The following is a 19,812-nucleotide window of genomic DNA, read 5'->3' on the forward strand; positions in this document are numbered from 1 at the left end:
GCACATACTGTCCCAATGTATCACTCAGAACCAGCAGGGAGCTCAGCTCCTCTGATCCTTGCCAAAGCCCTTGGTGTTAAAAAGGAACTTCTTGCAAGCACCTATCCTCCTATTGCCACAATTTGCCCTTCACTTGCAGCTGTTTTTTCTGTATAGTGCAGAGCCACAGTGCAGAGGTTTAGCCCCAGAAGTCTGTCTTATGCTGTACATTTTTTGTGGGTAAATTTCTGACTCTTTCTCAGTGAAGATTTTGAAAAGTAGAGCTAAAAGTTAATTTATTTTGGAAATAGAAACTTTTCAAAATCCAGGAGCAGTGTAGCAACACAGAAAGTAATGCCATCACCTGAAACTCTAGGTGGCATCTTGTATCAGGGTGTTGTTTCCAGCCATGGCTATGCTTCCGCTTCCTATCTAGCTGCCTGTTCATGTGCCTGAGAAGGCAAGTGAAGATGGTCAGAGTGCTTGGGCCTCCACCATCCATGTGGGAGACCAGGATGAAGCTCCTGACTTCTGGGCCAGCTCCTCTCAGCACTGGGTTTTGCAGCCATTTGTGGGGAGTGAACCACAAATGGAAGGAAGATCTCTCAGTTTCTCCTTCTCTCTATTAACTCTGGTTTTCAAAAATTCACAGACATATTAAGAAATAATTTCTGTTTCTAAGAGGAATGTTGGGAATTTAATTAGGATCACACTGACTATGAATTGCTGATTACAGCAACATGGAAATTTTGATTATGTTGATTCTACCAATCCAGGAACATAGAATATTTTTCCGTGTTTTAACATCTTCTGTTTTTTTTTAATGTTTTGTGATTTTCACCACAGAGCTTTCCACATTTTTGGTAGGTTTATTCCAAGGTATTTAAGTTTCTCCTATGCTATTTTATGCTATTTTATGGGGACTATACTTACAAGTTCTTTCTCAGTCATGGAGTTGTTTGTGCACATTAGTTGTTGATTTATGTTTATTGATTTTGTAACTTGCAATCCTGCCAAACTCTCCTATGAGTTCCAATAGTCTCAACAATTGAGTTTTTTTTTTTTTTGGTTCTCCTGTGTAAACAATCATGACATCTGCATGCAGAGATAATTTGACTTCCTCCTTTCCTATATGAATCCCTTTAATTTCTTTTTCTTGCCTAATAGTTCTAGTGGTGCCTACCAATACTATGTTGAGTAGCAGTTATGAAAGTGGACATTGTCTGGTTTCAAGATCTTAGTGGAAAAGCTTCCAGTCTTTCCCCATTCAGTATGATATTGGAATTGGGTTTTTTCACATATTACTTTGATTGTGTTATAGAATGTTCCTTCTTGCCTATCTTGCTTAGGGTTTTTAGAATGAAGCGGTGTTGCATTTTGTCAAATGCCTTCTCTGCATCTATTGAGACTACCATATGGTTTTTAGTTTTCATTTTGTTGATGTGGTATGTCACACACATTGACTTGCATATGTTAAATCATGCCTGCATGGTAGGAATACATTCCCCCTGGTCCAGGTGAATTGGATGTCTGATGTATGGATGTATTCTGTTGGCTAGTGTTTTGTTGGGGATTGTTTCATTTAGATTCAGCAGGGATACTGGTCTGTAGTTTTCTTTGTTTGTGTGTATCCAGCTTTGATATTAAGGTGATGTTGGTTTCATAGAAAGAGTTTGGCACAAGAGGTGGTGCTGGAGGGCAGCATGATGACCTTCTTATGGTTCTGAGGAGCCACCTACTGACTACAGTCCTGAGCCAGTGGTTGTGGCCAGCAGCAGCTAGCCTAGCTGCGGCTTTCCACATACATATGCTACCTTTATTATTTGAAAATAAATTGCAGGGAAGAAAAATGGCCAATCAGGGTAGAAGGTGTAGTCATGAGTGGAGAGAAAGCAGCTGAATGCCCAACAAATTAGAGAAGAAAACAAAGACAAAATTTTAAAAACATTACTTGAAACCAATGAAGATTTCAATGCAATGTATCAACACATATGGGATGCTACCAAGGCAGTGTTACAGGCAAATTTATTGCAATTGCATCCATGTTAGGAAACAAGAAAGCTACCAGGTAAATGAGCTAACCATATATCTGAAAGAGCTAGAGAAACAACAGCAAAATGATACCAAGATCAACTGAAGAAAAATCAAAATAACAGAGGAAATAAACCAAATAGAGACCAAAAGAACAAATACTATTGGTACAATTGATAGCAGCTTTCAATAGTGTAAAACACAAACCCCCACCTCTCCCCTTACACAAAAATAAGCCCTAAATGGATCAAGGATGTAATGCTGCACCTAGAAACATCAAAGTGTTAGAGGAAAACATAGGAAGCACGCTGCAAGTTGTAGACATTGGTAAAGACTTCATAGAAAAGTCACCAAAAGCATAGGCAATCAACACCAAAATAAACAAATGGGACCACATTAAACTAAGAAACTTCTGTATAGCAAAAGAAATGATAAACAAAACGAAACAGCAATCAATAGAATGGGAGATCTTTGTACACTATGCAACAGACAGGGGATTAATATCCAGGGTTTACAAAAAGCTTCAGACACACAACAGCAAAACTAACAAATTAGTGAAGAAATAGGCAAAGAAAATGAGCAGGCATTTTTCAAAAGATCAAATCCAAATGGCTGATACATTTAGAAAGAAATGCTCAGGCTCCCTAGCTATTAGGGAAATACAAATACAAACCACAGTGAGGTTCCATTTAACTCCAGTTAGAACTACCTACACGAGGACATCTACTAACAGCACCTGCTGGCAAGGATGTGAAGAAAAAGGTACCTATTCCACTGTTGGTGGGAGTGTAGACTAGTGCAGCCACAATGGAGGTCATTATAGAAAGTGCTAAGAGAAGTGAAAATTGATCTACACTATGATCCAGCAATCCCATTCCTGGGAATACATCCAAAAGAAATGAAATCTGTATATGTGAAAGTAACTTGCAACCCTATATGTATAGCATTACAATCCACAATAATAAAGATAAGGAAACAACCCAGATGACTGTTGAGAGAGGAATGGATAAAGACACATTGGAACATCTCTTCTATGAAATGCACAGCAATTTAAGAAAAAGTGAAATTCTACCATTTGCAACCAAATGGTCCCCATTACACTAAGTGAAATAAGTCAATCCCAGAAGGATAAATAATCACATTTCCTCTCTGGTATATGGCAAAATTGATGCAGAATACAAATCAAATAGGTCCATAGGTCAATATCTATATGTTTATATTCACATAGATGAACTATATAATGGAGACTAGCATGTCAGGAAGCAAAGATATATTGCAGCATGCATCTCTCCTCCTGAACAAAAGGAGGATTTCCAATGAAGATTGAAAATATACTTTGACAAAGATAATGCTAGATTTTCCACCATTGCCAATACCTACAATGCCATGACTGAGATCAGATGTTGAAAGAAACCCAACTCTGGGAATGTTCATCTTGTGACTGCTACTGTAATAATATGGGGAAAATGGTGGAGTAGGGAAAAAGCAGGGATGGAGGGAGGAGTGGTGAAGGGAGTATCCCTAAACCTACAAAAGTATACTACAGACAGTACTACTATTACTACTACTAATAAATTCATAAAAAGAAAATGATACACAATATTAAAGAGTCTTGAAATCCAAGTAAAAGGAGTCTTCAGAAATTCCTTGAAAATCACTTATGCTGGTGGCTGGTGCTATGGTACGGTAGGTTAAGCTTCTACCTATGCTGCTATTTTCCTGTATAGGTGACAGTTTGCATTTCAGCTGCTCTGCTTCTGATTCAGCTCCTTGCTTGTGGCCTGGGAAAGCAACAGAGGATGCCTCAAATCCTTGGGCCTCTGCACCCATGGCTGACCTGGAAGAAGATTCTGGCTCCTGGCTTCAGATAGCCCCAGATATAATTTCATAGCCATTTGGAAAGTAAACCAGCTGATGGAAGTCTCTCTTTCTCTCTCTCTCTCCCCCTCTCTCTCCTTCTCTTTGTAAATCTGCTTTTCAAATAAAAATATATCTTTTTAAAGAGAAAAAGCACATACTATAAACAATGCATGGATATCAGAAAGTTTTGCACCGAAATAAACATCTCTCAATTCTATTTTTTCCGCAAACTTTTCAAAGTATCCTTGTGTATTCATATTTTTCCTAGTAAGTTATCTGTTGTTTTACAAAGGTAAAACGGGATGTTCATAGCCTGAAAAAAGATCTAATAAAGTATTTGTGGCTGACTTGAATTCAATATTAGTCTATTTTAGAATTTTGCAAAAATGAAGCAAATTGGAATCATATTCTTTGATGTAAAATAATTTGATAATAGAAATCCAGTGTGCCTTGTCATTTTGCTCCATTTCAATGAAACTAAGCTAGAATGTTCAGGGCAGCATCAGAACCCACACATTTCCCGTCTGAAAGCCTTTCATGACAGATCAGATGTTGAAAGAAACCCAACTCCGGGAATTAAACTTCACTGGCCTGAGAAAACATGCAACCCAAGCCTATGTCTCCACTCATCCTTGAAGGAATGGGAGAAAGAGCCCATCCTGTCAGGGGGCCTGGAGTCCCGGCAGGAGGTAGGGGCCTCTGATGCATCGCTCACTATGGATGGGTGGTCCTATTGGCGGGAGGGAAGGATGTACTTGTTTTATCAGAAACCATGTCCTTTATTCAGATGTGTTCTCTATTTATCTAGAGTCTGAACTATGTTTGACATCAGAAAATAACAGAGCATGGGAGACACCACTGTTTGTGGTCAGGAATATAGGCAATCTTGTTCTGTCAATCAAACCATCCACGTGCTTTTGCTCTGTGCCTCCTTCCATTTTAATACGTTGCCTAAGGCATGAGACGATCGCTGTATGTTTAGGTTAAATGCTCTTGCATTTAAAATAGGGCAATAAAGATGCTGTATACTGGAATACTTACTTTTTCCATCTCATGACAGATGATGATGATGATGATAGGTGATAATAGACAGATAATGATAGATAGATGATATAGATATATAGCTAGCTAGTTAGAAAACAGCCATGACCAAGTAATGCTTAGAGAAGTAAAAATACATGAATAAAAAATGGTTAGAAGGAAGCCAAATTAGAAAAATGACAGAAGGTCCAATTTCAAATACCTTTTCCAACATTTAAATAGCTCTTGGAAATGCTCGGCATACATACATACATAACCAAACATGCCTTAAAAATATAGCCCTAACATACAAATAAATTTCAGTTCTTTGTTATATGTAAGTATCAGCAGGCAAGAATACTTGAATGCCACTGTTTTCAGGCTCAGAGAGGGACAAGCAATCTATGATTTGTATTGAGAGTAAAGAAAGATCAGCCTTTTTGTTTCCTTGAACATGAATTCAATTTGTGTAAAGTGCTGAGCACCCAAGCCTGGGAAAAGCCTAATCTAAAGACCAACAGTGGAGCAGGTCCCCCACCCCCTCCCCTGGTGTCCAAGGCCCTGACCCCATCAAGGCACTCACCAGCTGAGCCTGAGGGTCAGCTGTCAGCTCTAAGTGGGCCATTTGCTGGAATCATCTCTCTGATGTCGCTAAACTGCTGCTAAAGAGGTGATGGAATACAATTTTAGACTCAGTGCTATACTCCAAGGATTGTGTCAGGTTGACTATCATTTTATTTGTTTCCTTAAAATACCTTTACAAATTTAATTAGTGGGGAATCACCTGTCAAATTCATCATTTAAAATTAAATTTTGAGTCACTGAATTTGATTTTGTGCTGGATTTCTTGATGGTTCAGATTTTATTAGCTGTGGCTTCCCACTGCTCCCAGCCCAGTTCCCTGACCAATGTCGGAGAGCTCAGGAGAGCAAGTATTTTTAGATCCAGGCAAGCCCCAGAGTGTCAGCCGCTAAATTATTAGCTGTGACTTTAAAAATAGCCAGAGAGACACTTTTGGAACATCTTATTTCTCCATAGCATATGGACTTGAATGCACATCCACCTTTACAGCCCAGATCCCCATAAATAGAATAAAACAGACCACAACTGCTCCCTTGCTCTGACGCTTCTGGGTTGAGTCAGGTTACATGAGTGCCACACAAGGCTTAGGTAAACAAATGCTCCCGTTCAGAACAGCCACCCTCCCTCTCGCAGCCACACCACAGGGATCTCACCAGTTCTTTCTCCAGCAAACACACACACACACACATACACAGAGAGAAACACACACAGCTAAAGACAATAGAACCTACACAACCTTCACCAAATCAGAAACATACTTGTGCTGGGTTATATCCCTTATATATATATTTTTCTAATATGGATGATAGATGCCAACACACAGCCTATTATATTTTATAGCGAATCTTCATGTTCTCCATTAAAAGTTTCTACAACAGTAAGATCTTTGAAAAATTTCTACCAGAAAATATTTCAGGAAATCAGAGTGCCCTAGGAGCATCATGGTAAACTTCTTTTGTTTAATAAAAAATAACCTGACGCCTGGAGGAGACAAAGGAATTTCAGTAACATTGTGGCAAAGCTGTGATGGTGCCCGTGGTTTGCAGTCTCCCGGGTTAACGCTGCTGGGACAGCGGAACAGTGTGCCCATCTGTAACAGAGAGCTGGCATTTTCCCATGTCATATTACTTCCATAGAGGTTTTTGGAGGCAAGACAGTAGATGACGTACTGAAGAAAAGGTTCCCAATGCACGTTTTCTGTGAAGGCCTGGCATAGCTTCTGTGGTTATGAACCTCTTCTTCAAAGATGTGCTTCTGTGGACAGCAGCAGCACGGATGGGTGAGGAGTTGTTATAAATGGCATTCAATGAATTCACACAGATTCTTTGGATTTCTAGAAGAGAGACTCAGCTCTCTGCTAACTTTAGGAGAATTGCTGAAAGGAAAATTCACACAAAATAATAATCATTAAAAAGAAGCAGTGGCTTTCTTTTTTTTTAAATAAAGGAAACTGTCTTTCATAGCAGATTGTTAAAGGATGGAGTTTTAAAAGTGACAGACACAAATATCCCCCCACTACTGTTTGTTCAGCTTTAGGCAAGTTAGAGGTCAACTTCCAGTTGTTGACAGGGAGCGGCTTAGTGAGCAAAATACTTTTATCATTAAATATTATCTTGTAAAAATATTTACTAGGGTGTAAGTGTAGAACATTTTGCTAATAACAAGGCACATGGATTTTGAAACGGTAACCCTGTCCCACGAAACAATACCCAGGAAAAGACCTTATTTTTATTGCTGCTAGGTGCATGTGTTATTTGTACTTAAAGAGTTCACTGATCGACTCTGTCTCTTGTTTTGAACTCCATCTCTTCGGTGTGAAAGAGCTTTGAGTTAATACTGTTGATGCATCATTTCTGAAAATGAAACTAGATTAAATTCACATACCTATATGATGAGAATTCGCTTCCTTCCTCCTTCGCAGTCCGTTCTTTTCTTTCTGCCATAATTTCAAGAGTAAAGAGCCATGCCAACCGTCAGAGATGGCATATTAAGGAATATTGGAACTGCTCGTTCTCTGAAAGCCTGGGCCTTTTCCTAAACTTCCCACACATACACACACACACAGAGGGAAACACAGAAACAGAGCTTTTCATGCTCAGGGGCATTCATTTCCCCTGATTGCCGCAGCAGCCAGAGTCAGGCTTGACCAAAGCCAGCAGTGTCATGCAGGTCTCTAATGTGAGTGTCAGGGGCCGGCCTCTGCCGGGCACATAGCATGGACCTGGACTTGAAAGTGGACCAGCTCGGACAGGGACTGGCAACCCTTATGAGATGCCAGCATTGCAGGTAGTGGCTTGACCCCCTGCACCACCGCAAGAGCCTCCTCTGCATGCATTCTGGGTGGAGATGCCCTCAGGTAGATGCACTCGGGTACAAGCTGCTGAGATAGGAACCACAACTTCAGCAGCTGCAGTCCCTCCTCCCTTCTCTTTAATTCAGAGACATAATCAAATCATTTTCTGTACATCTTCTTGTTTGAAATTACAGCCTCATTCATGTCTGCATTACCGCAGTGGCCTCTTGGCTGAGTCTTTGGCCAACACTCTCCACATTCCATCTCCTATCTTACACGCCCTAGCCAGGCTAAGCTTCCCTGGATGTCGCTTTCAACTCAGCAGCCTCCAGCTTGAGAAACACACACACACACACACACACACACACACACACACACACACACACACACACTCAGTTCTCTTGCCTGCTTCCCTCTGCTTCCCTGTGCCTCAGTTCTGCCAACACTCACCTGTTTCCTATGGAAGGGAAACTGCTCTCCTTATCCACACCTTCCCAGGTCAAATCGCCTTCCTGCCATGATGATTCTGGCTTCTGCATTTTGCCTGAATCTCAAAAGGCTTTGTGTACCCTTGAGCATAACTGCACTTTTCTATTCATGGAAACAGGTGCTATCACTATACCAGTGGGTGCCCAGGTGATGAGAAAAAAAGACCAGCTATTATTTTTACTGCAAATTTTGTTCATAGTCTTTCAAAGTTGTTTCCCTAGTAAAAACTAGTAAAAACTAGGCATCTGCCCCAATCTTCATATATGTCTACTTATTTTAGCTTAACAGTGACAGCCTTACATTATAATTGGTTTGGACTCCTCTGGATTGTGCAATACACAGGCCAAGTGTTCTGCCAGCACTGGGCATACAACAAATGCATGGTTTCACCAGAAGCCTCTGGTAGTGCTATCAACTGACAGAAAGACTTCATTTTCTTGGTTCTGCTTTTAAGGATGCATATGAAGGTTTGACAGTGTGTATACATAAATGAATGCATTGGTTTAAACTATTGGCCAATCAAATTATGCAGCTTTTAGTGAGTTTAACAACCTCTTCACTTTCAGGAGTAGAAGGCAGAATCAGATAATGTGCAGATTCCCTTCAGTTTGTTGGTGCAGAAGTGAAAGTGAAACATGGGCATACAGACTCCAGGGCTGTGGCACACAGTCCACTGCTTCTGTATTTCTTTGCAAAATACAAGCACTTTGAAACACTTTTGTTTAGTTTTGCTACAAATGCAAATGTGTATTTATATCTTTATTTGTGCATATATAAATATGTCTTTATTTTTTGCAGAAGAACCTGAAGGACTGTCCCACTATCACAAATCGTGCTGTTGAATTTTCCACACTTGGGCAAATCGCCGGGGCCAGCACAGCTGAAGTACAGCAGGTAAGCCTTTCCTTGGGAAGACTACTTTCATAATTTTGGTATCTCCCCTACAGGGTGAATATAAAAATGTATCTTGTGCTTGAATACTAAGCTGTATAAGTAAACAATAAGAGTTCGCTATCTTATATTAGCCACATTTACAGATCAAGTTCTACTCCATTCTCTTCCTTAAAATCATACAGAATAAAACTTTTAAATATTTTTGATTATTTTGAGTGTTAAAGTTACAGAGACAGCAGGAGGGAGTAGAGGGAGAAAGGAAGACAGAGATGTTCCATCTGGTTTATTTCCCAAACGTGCCAAGGGACAACACTGGGCCAGCGAAAGCCAAAAGCTCCTTCCAGATTCCCCACATGGAAGGCACTTGGGTCATCTTTCATTGCAATCCCCCTGCCCTTGGAGGGAGCTAGATCAAAAGAACAGCCAGGGCACAAACTGGCACCCATTTGAAATGTTGGCATTGCAGGAGATGACTTTATCCACTATGCCACAATGCTGGCTCCTACGATAGAACTGTATTTTGTGTTCTGTTTTAAACCTGTTCTTTTTTTTTTTTCTTACAAAGTACCATAAATATTCGTTCAGATCAGTAACTGTAAATTAATTTAGTTTATCATTGTCATGTTGAGGGCATTAGACATTTCTAATTGCTGTTATGCATCTAAAATTAATATTTTCATGTTAGGCCCTAGATTTTTATTCCCTTCTGTTGCGAATGGTGTCTTGAGGCATTTTTCTTATGCTGAGTATCAGTGTTAGAATGTGTATAAGGAGAGAGTGTGAGAGAGAGAGAGAGAGAGAGAACACCCATCTGCTGATTCACTTCCTAGTTAGCTGCAGATCTTGGTCAGGCTCAATCCAGGAACCAGGAACTCCATCTTGGTTTTCAATATGGATGGTAGGCTCTTTAACACTTGAACTATGTTCTGCTGCCTATCCAGACCAGGACAGAAAAGTGCTGTAGACTGGTTGGTTATACTCCAGGGACGTGTGGAAGTGGCTAGCAATTGCACAATTTTAGGAATAGAACAAAAGTGTTTCCACACCATATTCCGATGAATAGTTTATTCAAAGCATGGAACAGTTTTAAAAATGGCTAAGGGTGGTAGAATAAAATACATATCCAACTTTCAGTCCTCAAAGTCAAGGACAACGTCGTATTCATCACCGATCAGCAATACCAGGTGTAGAACTAGTGAATTCTAGTCAATAAAGCATTTCTGCGTCTTTGCATAGTTCTTCCTACATTGTAGCTTCTGCATCAGTCAGCTCAGCACATAGTTAATTCAGCCAGTATTATTGCTAAAGATGCTATTCCAGGTTGTTTTTCTTTGACTTTCTTTATCCTCCCATAGCACATAGCTCTGATATTGGTGATGGGATTGTAAATTATAAACTACCTTCCTATTTTTACACACAAAATGATAATAAAAGTAAAATGCACAGGTAACAATTTTAGAAAAAAAAACATAAAGCAAAAAAACACTCAGAAACAAAAACAAAGATAACAGGAGTTTCACCAAGTGAAAACAGAATAAAATAAAACAAAATAAAGTAAAATAATAAAATAAAATAAGAGTAACTAAGAAGCCGTTGAACTTGACTGGACAATAAGATGCTGGACTCTATGTCTGGTATATGCTTGCAAAGAGGGAATCTCAACTGAACTTGAACTGTGGTTATGCAACAAGGTGGAAGAATCCACCATGGGGGGAGGTTTTGGAGAGGGGTGGGGGGGAATCCCAGTACCTATGAAACTATGTCACATAATACAATGTAATTAATTAAAAAAAATTAAAAATAAAAACAAAATAGCTAAGTGACAAAAAATAAAATAAAACAATTGCAACTGAAAAAAAAGAGTACTTTTCAAATCTAAGAAACATAAAACGTTAGACTTGAATGGCCCCCACCCGCAAACACCAAGCAAGCCAAATTTCAAAGAATTACATTTAGACATTTGCTTGTGTTTCTTTTGAAAAAAAGTTATTTTTTATTTGAAAGGAAGAGTTACAGAGAGAGAGAGAGAGAGAGAGAGAGAGAGAGAGAGAGAGAGAGCTTCCAATTTTTAAATAACTGTAGTGACTAGAGCTGGGCCAGGCTGAAACCAGAAGATTTTATTCAAGACTTCCATATGAGTCCAGGGGAATAAGTACTTGGAACAGCTTCTGCTGCTTTCTTCAGCACATTGGCAGGGAGCTGGATTAGAAGCAGAGCAGCTGGTATTTGAACTGGTGCACATAGCACATGCCAGAGTGGCAGGCAGTGGCTTTACCAGCCCCTTCCTTATGAATTTTACCCAACAAAGGATAAAAGGAGTTACTAAAATATTCAGGCTAAATAATAATCACTAAAAATAAGTCAAGTAAGGATTGTGTTAGTATGATAGAATGCAAAATACAACAAAAAGAAGCATTCAAATCAATGACCATTATTCTGAAACATTATTTATCAAATTTAGCTATTTTATTCCTTTTTTACAGACTTACACTAAGATGTTATTTAATTTATGTATGTATGGATGTATTTTTTAAAGATTTATTTATTTTTATTGGAAAATCAGATATACAGAGAGGAGGAGAGACAGAGGGGAAGATCTTCCATCCAATGATTCACTCCCCAAGTGGCCGCCACAGCTGGAGCTGAGCTTATTTGAAGCCAGGAGCCAGGAGCCAGGAACCAGGAGCTTCTTCTGTGTCTCGCACGTGGGTGCAGGGTCCCAAGGCTTTGGACCATTCTTGACTGCTTTCCCAGGCCACAGGCAGGGAGCTGAATGGGAAGCAGGGTTGCCGGGACTAGAACCAGTGCCCTTATGGGATCCCGGGCGTGCAAGACGAGGACCTTACCCACTACGCTATTACGCAGGGCCCTATTTTATTTATTTCTGATTTGTTGGTGATAAATGTAGATGTCCCACTAGTCCTCCATCTATTGCAGATATTTTGATCTGTTAGAACAGCAATCCTGGGCAAATGATTATATTAATTTCTTCTAAGGCATCAGAGCAGCACAAATAAATCTTGGCTTTAGATTCTTTCTACCAAACTTTCATTCTTCTGTTGACATCATGTAACCAGCATTAGTCTTCCCCTAAAAATTTAGAACCTTTCTGCTTCTGTCTTATGTTACATAAAGTATTCTCATTTATTCATCAGTCATTAATGTGTTCACTCAGAAAGCCTTTACTGAGATCAGCACATATGTCATTCACTGGAATAGGCATGAATTACAATAGCAGAATCGAGTGTATTTCTTATCTTGAAGAAAATTTTATTCGGTGTTGGGAAAGGAGGACAATCGATCAGAGAAACAGACAAGAAAAATTATACTGAATCCAGTTCAACTAGAATTGACACTATCTCTGTTACATGAATACTGAGTTGGAAAGCCAACGGGATGGTTGATTTATTTCAAGCTGGAAACAGGGACAGCTAAGAATCTGGGAGATGATAAAGTTGGTAATTCATCTTTCTCTCTTTAAGTTAATGTATTATTGAAAGGGGCCTATAAATGGGAAGAATCTTTTCGCTTAAGTGAAACATCCTATTTCGCTTATGTGAAGCATCCTCTATCCATGTGTCTGAGTTCAATACCTGGATCACACTTCCGGAATCCAACTTCTAATACAGAACCACGAGGCCATCATGAGGTCTCAATAACTGAGGCCATCAGTCTGGCACTTCGGGTTCAGCCCTCGGTTTTGCCTCTCTGCAAGTATTTGGGAAGTGGACTAGAAGATATAAATGCTTTCTCTCTGTCTCTCCTTTTTCAAGTAAACAAGTTTTGTTTTTTTTTTAAATCTCTTGATGTCAGAAGGCTGTTGTATTTAAGCACCACAACTAGGATGAGAGGTTAGTGATGAGAAGTGGAGAGAGAGCAGCAGAGGCTTGCTAGGCAATGTGCGTTTCATCTTGAAAATCATGAGAGATCTTGGGATGTTTTAGCGAAGATGTGCACAATCAAACCGAGAGAAAGATAATCTAGGTACTAGACTTGTGATGCCGTGGGTTAAGCTGCTGCTTGCAAAACTAGATCCAATACTAGAGGGATGATTTGAGAGTCACCTACTCTGCTTCCAATAAATTTCCTGCTAACGTGCCCAAAAAGGCAATGTGTGAAAGCCCAAATAATTGGGCCTCTGCCACCTGTGTGTGAGACCTGTATGGGAGTTCCTGGTTGATACTATCAATCTCGATCAGTCCCTGGGAATTTTGGCTATTTAGGAAGTTAATTACAGGATGGAAGATTCTCTCTTTCAAATAAATTAATTATTAAAAAGAAAAGCAAAATAGAATGATACTCTGGTAGTAGAGGAGAGAATTTCTCTTTGGAGCATGATAAAGACAGGGAGGGAGTTCAGAGGTGACTATTCTGAATAATTGGGAAAAAGGCAGATATGAACTATAATATGAAATGAGGGAAGAAAAGAGTCAAACGAATTAGGAGACACTGCAAGAGCACTTTGAAAAAGATTGTATGATTACTTGGAAGAGGAGGCTCAGAGAAGGGAAAAGGGACAGAATTAGTATCTTCAGAGATATTGGAGAGAGCAGCTTGGTAGGTTCATTTTGTCTACACAAGTGAGTGACAGTGTTACTGAATGTTTCTAGATTTTTCTTACCATAGGAAGGTATACGTTTTTCCACATCCATTGTTGGTTGCTTGTTCTGTCCTCCCACTCTGCGCCAAAGCCTTTGAGACAGATGCGGGCGATAGCTGCTGCTGCAGTTCCACCCTCCTGCCATTTGCCTATTAAAGAATGTCTGAATCTCTTTACAGCCTCTTCCTCCCTCCCTGGCCCGCTTCCAAGCCATTTCCACATGTTTCATTCTTTTAATATGCTCAGCTGTTTTTCTTCCTCCATTCCAACTTTTTCTGCTCTCTTACTCCCAAGCATTCATTATCTACTGAAACAGAAAGCTAAAAATGTTTTTTATCATTCTACTTTATTTTTGTTACTCATTTGACCTTCCTTCTGTCTCCCTTTTCTTTCTTTTCTTTCCGTCTCCTCTCAACTCCATGCCCTTTGTCTCAGTCTTCCTTTTTTTTTTTTTAATTTCTGTTTGAAATCTTACTCTTTGGTAGTACATGAATGAGGCTGTGAATTCTGAGATTCTCCTAAATTTATTTTATGACCTTCAAATTGCTTCATATGTTGGGAAATGTTTTCTTATGGTTTTGGCTTTAAAATTCTTTCATGAAAAGCTCAATATGATGAACACAAAAGAAACAGCTCTTGATGGAGATGGGCCTCAACTTGCACAGTAGATTTAGTAAACAGATATTTTCTGAATGCTTAATATACATTTTGCATGCAGATATGCTCTTGGGAAATATGGAATAAGAACACGTAAGAATTGGAAATAGCACACAATTTAGTAAAGTGAACAATACTAGTAAAACTTGTGAGATAATTAGGAAACAGAATTTAGCAGTAGATTGCATGGGATGATATATAGCAGATAATTCTATACTATGACTTTTTTTATTAAGGTCTCAATTATTGGAACCACTACGCAAGTTATGCAATTAAAAATTATATTGTGTGAGTTTGAACTAATTGTATTCATCACAGTAAAATATAAAACTGTTTGGGCAGGATGCTGAGCCCCTAATACCAATACTGCTTGTACTATACATTTGGTCAAATGAGTTGATTCCAAAGGAATGACTAACCAACTCAGAGTTCATTTCTTACACACCCTTTTCTTGCCAGTTTGTATTCCTGCCTCACAGCTAATGTGTTTTCTTGAAGATCTGAATTGGATCTTGTGTGAGATAAAGCATTGTCAGGGGAGATGAGGCACAATGCTGCTTTGTGTGTTTTGCTTCCCCCTAGAAATTCACATGGAAGTTTGCTCAGTGTCTGAATCACCACCATGTAGCACAAATCAATGGCAAAAATGGTCATTAGAAGCAAAGATTTGAAACTCTGTTTGTCATAGCTCATAAATGCTATTAAATTCTAGGATTCATATTTCTATCTGCTGAAATTTTTCTTATTGTCACTGTTACAATCTTTGTTCTAGGCTGTACGTGGAGGAGTTCTATAAAAGGAAACAAGGATAGTCACAAAAGTGACCAAAAAATTTGAAGGATGAGACAGAACTTGAACCAATTGTGTTTAAACATGTTAGGAGAAACAAAAGAGACGTAGAGAAATAGAAAGAATGAGGCAAAATGAATAGAGGTCAACTGGGCAGGGGTGGAAGCAGGTATTCCCACAGTCTGGTGCTACAGGCTGGAGAACATATTGGAAAGGCAGATTTACAGAGAGAAGGAAAAACAGAAAGATCTTCCATCTGCTGGTTCACTCTCCAAGTGGCTTCTATAGCCAGAGCTGAGCCAATCTGAAGCCAGGAGCTTCCTCCAGCAGTGTCCTCTGGGTCTCCCACACAAACGCAGAGTCCCAATGCATTGGGTCATCCTCTCCTGCTGTACCAGGCCACAAGCAGGGAGTTGGATGGGAAGTGGAGCAGCAGGGATACAAACCAATACCATATGTCATCTCAGCGCATGCAAGATGAGGATTTAGCCACTAGGCTATTGCACTGGTTCTAAAATATATCATAAAAAACTGTATACATGAACTTTATGAAATCTGTATTCTCTTTATATTAATAAAAATTATTTAAGAACTATCAATGAGATTTCTGAAACATTGATTACAAAAGCGTAATGTTTCGTGTGTTCACAAAATTCTACCTGAAACAACAGGAAGTTTGTTTGGATCTCAGGAAGTGACTTGGCACTGGATCAATGCATTTGTTGACTACTTTGGATACTGTATTTCCAGTCTTTGGACTTGTAGATTCCTGCATGAACTATTCACAACTCTTCTGTGAAAGAGATGTTAACCTGTAATAAAAATAACGAGGAAGCAGAGGTATCGAGGAAGTGAGTAACCTGTCTCAGATTACTCAGTTAGTGAGCCACAGAGTCAGGATATGAATCTTCACCTAAATGTCTCATTTTATGGCCAATCTGTGATACAACTCCTGACACCTCATGCTTACCGGGCATGATGTTTCCTGGTTCCGTTTATAAGTCACCTTTCTTCGGAGGACTTCTACATTGGTGTGACTCAGTTTTTATGGACTCTTGTTTTGTCTATGTGAAATGGTGATGTAGTGGAGTGTTCTCTTTTATAGATGCGTATAATTTTATTAGTGTTTGAGATCTTGTTTAAAAGATAGCACCTGATATATTTGAAGACAGAATGGTGAGAAGCACACACCTTGGGAGAGACTCACGTTGCATTATCGTAGTGAGCTTCCTCTTTCAGCTGCGATTCCTCACTCTCTAAATGAATCGGTAAGGGTGAAATGACAGTCTCTGCACCTTGCCCCTGTGGATGACAAATGAATTCTAATCTTTATTTTATTGCAGATACTGCTGGGTTCATATTTACATAAGGAGGAGCTTTAAATTGGGACAAAAATATATTGACCTTCATGCTGTAAGTCAGGTGATGTGTTTAATCTTGCATTCTGTGTGATTATTATAGAACAAAGCGTGTATGAAGTCACATTACTCATTATACTAGTACTTCTTAATGTGTACCAAGCATATCACTCATATGAATAATTCTTTGGAAGCATATATTTTGTCAGTTAGGGTCATGTTATTACTTACACAAGCATAAAAACGGACGAAATAAAGAGAACTACTTGAAGACATGCAAGCCACACTTGATATACAAGTATTTTGCTACATTTCTTCTTTTGCTTATATAAGGATAATATTTAAATGATAAATCCACCCCAAGTATGCTCTGATTTCATCACTTTGAGAGACCTATGTAATAGCATAATACAATGTAGAAGAGTTGAACTGCAATAGTCCTCTTTTCAGACATGTTGTGGCTTAATGGCCACATTATTTTCTGAAGCCTCAACTCCCTAATGTGGAAAACAATAATAATAATTACAGTAACAGTGATGACTCATAGGTTAATTAAGAGGATCAAATGAAACCTTAGATGTTAAAATGCCTGAAATAATGCATGGATTAACCCAAATGCTCAATAATGAGTTGCTATTTAAAAGTACAAATAATTTTAATGACTATACAGTTTCCTATCATACCAGTATACTTTTATCGATTCATCCATTCTTTTGTTCTTAAACATTTTCCCCAAATACACAATTTTGGAAGAACAAGGAAGTCATGAATCAGATTTTGAATACATGCTTAGGATAGATCAGCAGGAATAGATTCACAACATGAAACGCCATCCACTTTTAGAGACCAGAAGCATTTTGTAAGCTACTTTTCAGAAGGCTATAGCTAATTATTCTTGCACCAGGATGCTTGCTTTGCTGCAACCCCAAGGTGCCAATTAAAGTGTGTTTTCCTAGGAAGTAATCAAAATTCTTATGGAGAAATTAGACAGTGAAGATAAGAACAAGAGGAAAATAAACATCTCTCATAATTTATAATTGCACATGAGAATTATTGCTTTTTTGTTTACATGCTTTCTGATTCTTTCAACGCATGTGTGAGTTGTTATTCTTTAATGGGATCATTTTATTAAAAATCAATATATCATAATTAGTTTTCCATTCCAGATAATCCTATTATTTTATTTCATTTTATTCTAGAATAATTTATTTTTGATAAATGAATAAAAGTTGTGTTTTTTCACTTTCATACAAAAGTCTTAATGGCATAACTTATTCAAACAAAATAATCTAGTTAGGAGGTTAACAGATACAAAAGTTAAAATAAAATAAACTCCACCGTTATGGAATGAGTTATTTGTTTACTTATTTATTTTAAAAAGGCTTATTTGTTCCTTTGAAACTTACAGTTGTGATAAAACAGAAATTGACTACTGATTCACTCCCCCAATGCGCACGTGTCTGGGAATAGGCCAGCCCTTCAACATGACCTTCATCTTGGCCTCCCTCATAGTTGGCAGGGGCCCAAGTACTTGGTCCATCTTGCAATGCTTTCTTAGGTAATTTAGCAGGGAGCTCGATCGGAAGCTGAAAAGCAGAGATTCAAGCTAGTGCTTGTATGGAGTGCTAGCTGGGCTTGATCCCTTATACCACAACCTGGACCTCTGTAATAAACTATTTGGTGTGTACATTTCCAGTTACTTTTGAACAATATTTTAAATATGCATAAATATTTATTTTCCAGATATAATTAGGATTGTAAAGCATGTTGTTCTGTGACCAGATTGTTGAAATATTAATCAGATGTGAACAATAAGCATAATTAGGTTAAATCTTTACTGGATTCATGATATTCCATTACAATGAAGTTTCCAAAGTGAGCTTATTGTAAGCTTTTTAACAAATGTGAAAATAAGTGCAAAGAAGTCAATGCAAAATTTGTATACATCTGATTTTCCACCAATACTATCTTGCTTATTTTTAAAATCTCTGTGATTATTATTATACATTAATTATTAAAATACATTATTTTAATAATTAACTTTGTGTAGGTGACAGATCCTTGCCTGATTGTGAACCTAAAGAATTGCTCATAGTCACTTGGAGACCAAACATACTTTCTGGATCTGACTCATGTTTATTTTCTGCATGCATTGCTATCTGGGCATGTGTGTTCTTTTCTTTTCAAACATTACGAGTCCTTTCTGTTTTGAGAATATTAACTCATTCTTGATACGTATGTTGGAAATCTTCCATGCAACTTTCACTTGCCTTTTCCCTTGCAGATAGAATTTTCAGGTACAGGAAATCTTTATTTTTATATGCTTTATTATCTGATAAGATAACTTATAAAATCAGCTTAGGAATGTAACTTGATTTCAGTGTTTGACGAAAGAGGAAATCGCAGTGACAAGTAGCGTATCCTTAGTTGGAAAGGCTTTTTTCTTTTTGTAACTCCTCCTCCAACATTTTTGAATGAAAAAAAAAAAAAAGGCACAATAGACTGGATATTTGTGCTCTCTCTAGGTCCAGAAATTGGACTCCTAAAACTGACAATGGTGGTATATGGAGAGGGGGTGGCTTTTGGGAGAGTGTTAACCCCTGATGGTGGAGCCCTCAGAATTGGGATCCGCATCTTATGGAAAGAAACCCCAGAGAAATGTTTATCCTTCCATCATGTGAGGATGTTGGTAGAAGGCCATCCCTCATCAGCCGTCCAAGTAGCAGTGCCTTGACACTGACCTTCCAGGCCTGCAGAACTGTGAGAAATCACTGCTCATTACCAGCTACCTGGTCTGTGATATCCTGCTGTCTCTGACTGAACTGATTGAAATAATTCGGTAAAATGAACACCTGTGAAATTGGCCAGCTACTTCCGTAGGTGATTGCAGACATAGAGGCCTTTCTCCTCATCACCTTCTTCTTCATTTTTGAATTTTAGCCAATCAAATAGCTGATTTACTCAAAGCCATCAAACTCATGAGTCCCTTTGTTCCCTTGGAAGAACTGCAAGATGATGAAGACCCTTGGCAGTCTGTATATGTGTGCCTGCATGTCCAAGAGGCAGCATGAGCTTTGTCAAACTCCAGTGGCTGCTGTGCACTGTGTGAACGAACTAAGTTGTCCACAGTCTGTCTGCTTGGTTAGAGACTGACTGGCTGGGTCTTTGAATGATTTTAATCATAATTTTCATATGGGTAGTTTCATACTCTTCTAGAGCTCATTGTTTTCAAGATTGGTTTATCATAAATTTTATCAAGA

General features: G+C 38.7%; 1 long non-coding RNA gene across 1 annotated transcript; it reads left to right on the plus strand.

Annotated features, from left to right (window-relative positions):
* Nucleotides 1-8,952: 8,952 nt before the first annotated feature.
* On the plus strand, nucleotides 8,953-19,437 carry LOC131481277 (uncharacterized). The gene is made up of 3 exons (XR_009246208.1): nucleotides 8,953-9,148; nucleotides 16,538-16,607; nucleotides 19,078-19,437. It is a non-coding gene; the product is annotated as an uncharacterized LOC131481277 (long non-coding RNA).
* The last annotated feature ends 375 nt before the right edge of the window (nucleotides 19,438-19,812 follow it).

The sequence above is a fragment of the Ochotona princeps genome, chromosome 10, assembly GCF_030435755.1.
Source record: "Ochotona princeps isolate mOchPri1 chromosome 10, mOchPri1.hap1, whole genome shotgun sequence".
NCBI classification, from domain to species: Eukaryota; Metazoa; Chordata; class Mammalia; order Lagomorpha; family Ochotonidae; genus Ochotona; species Ochotona princeps.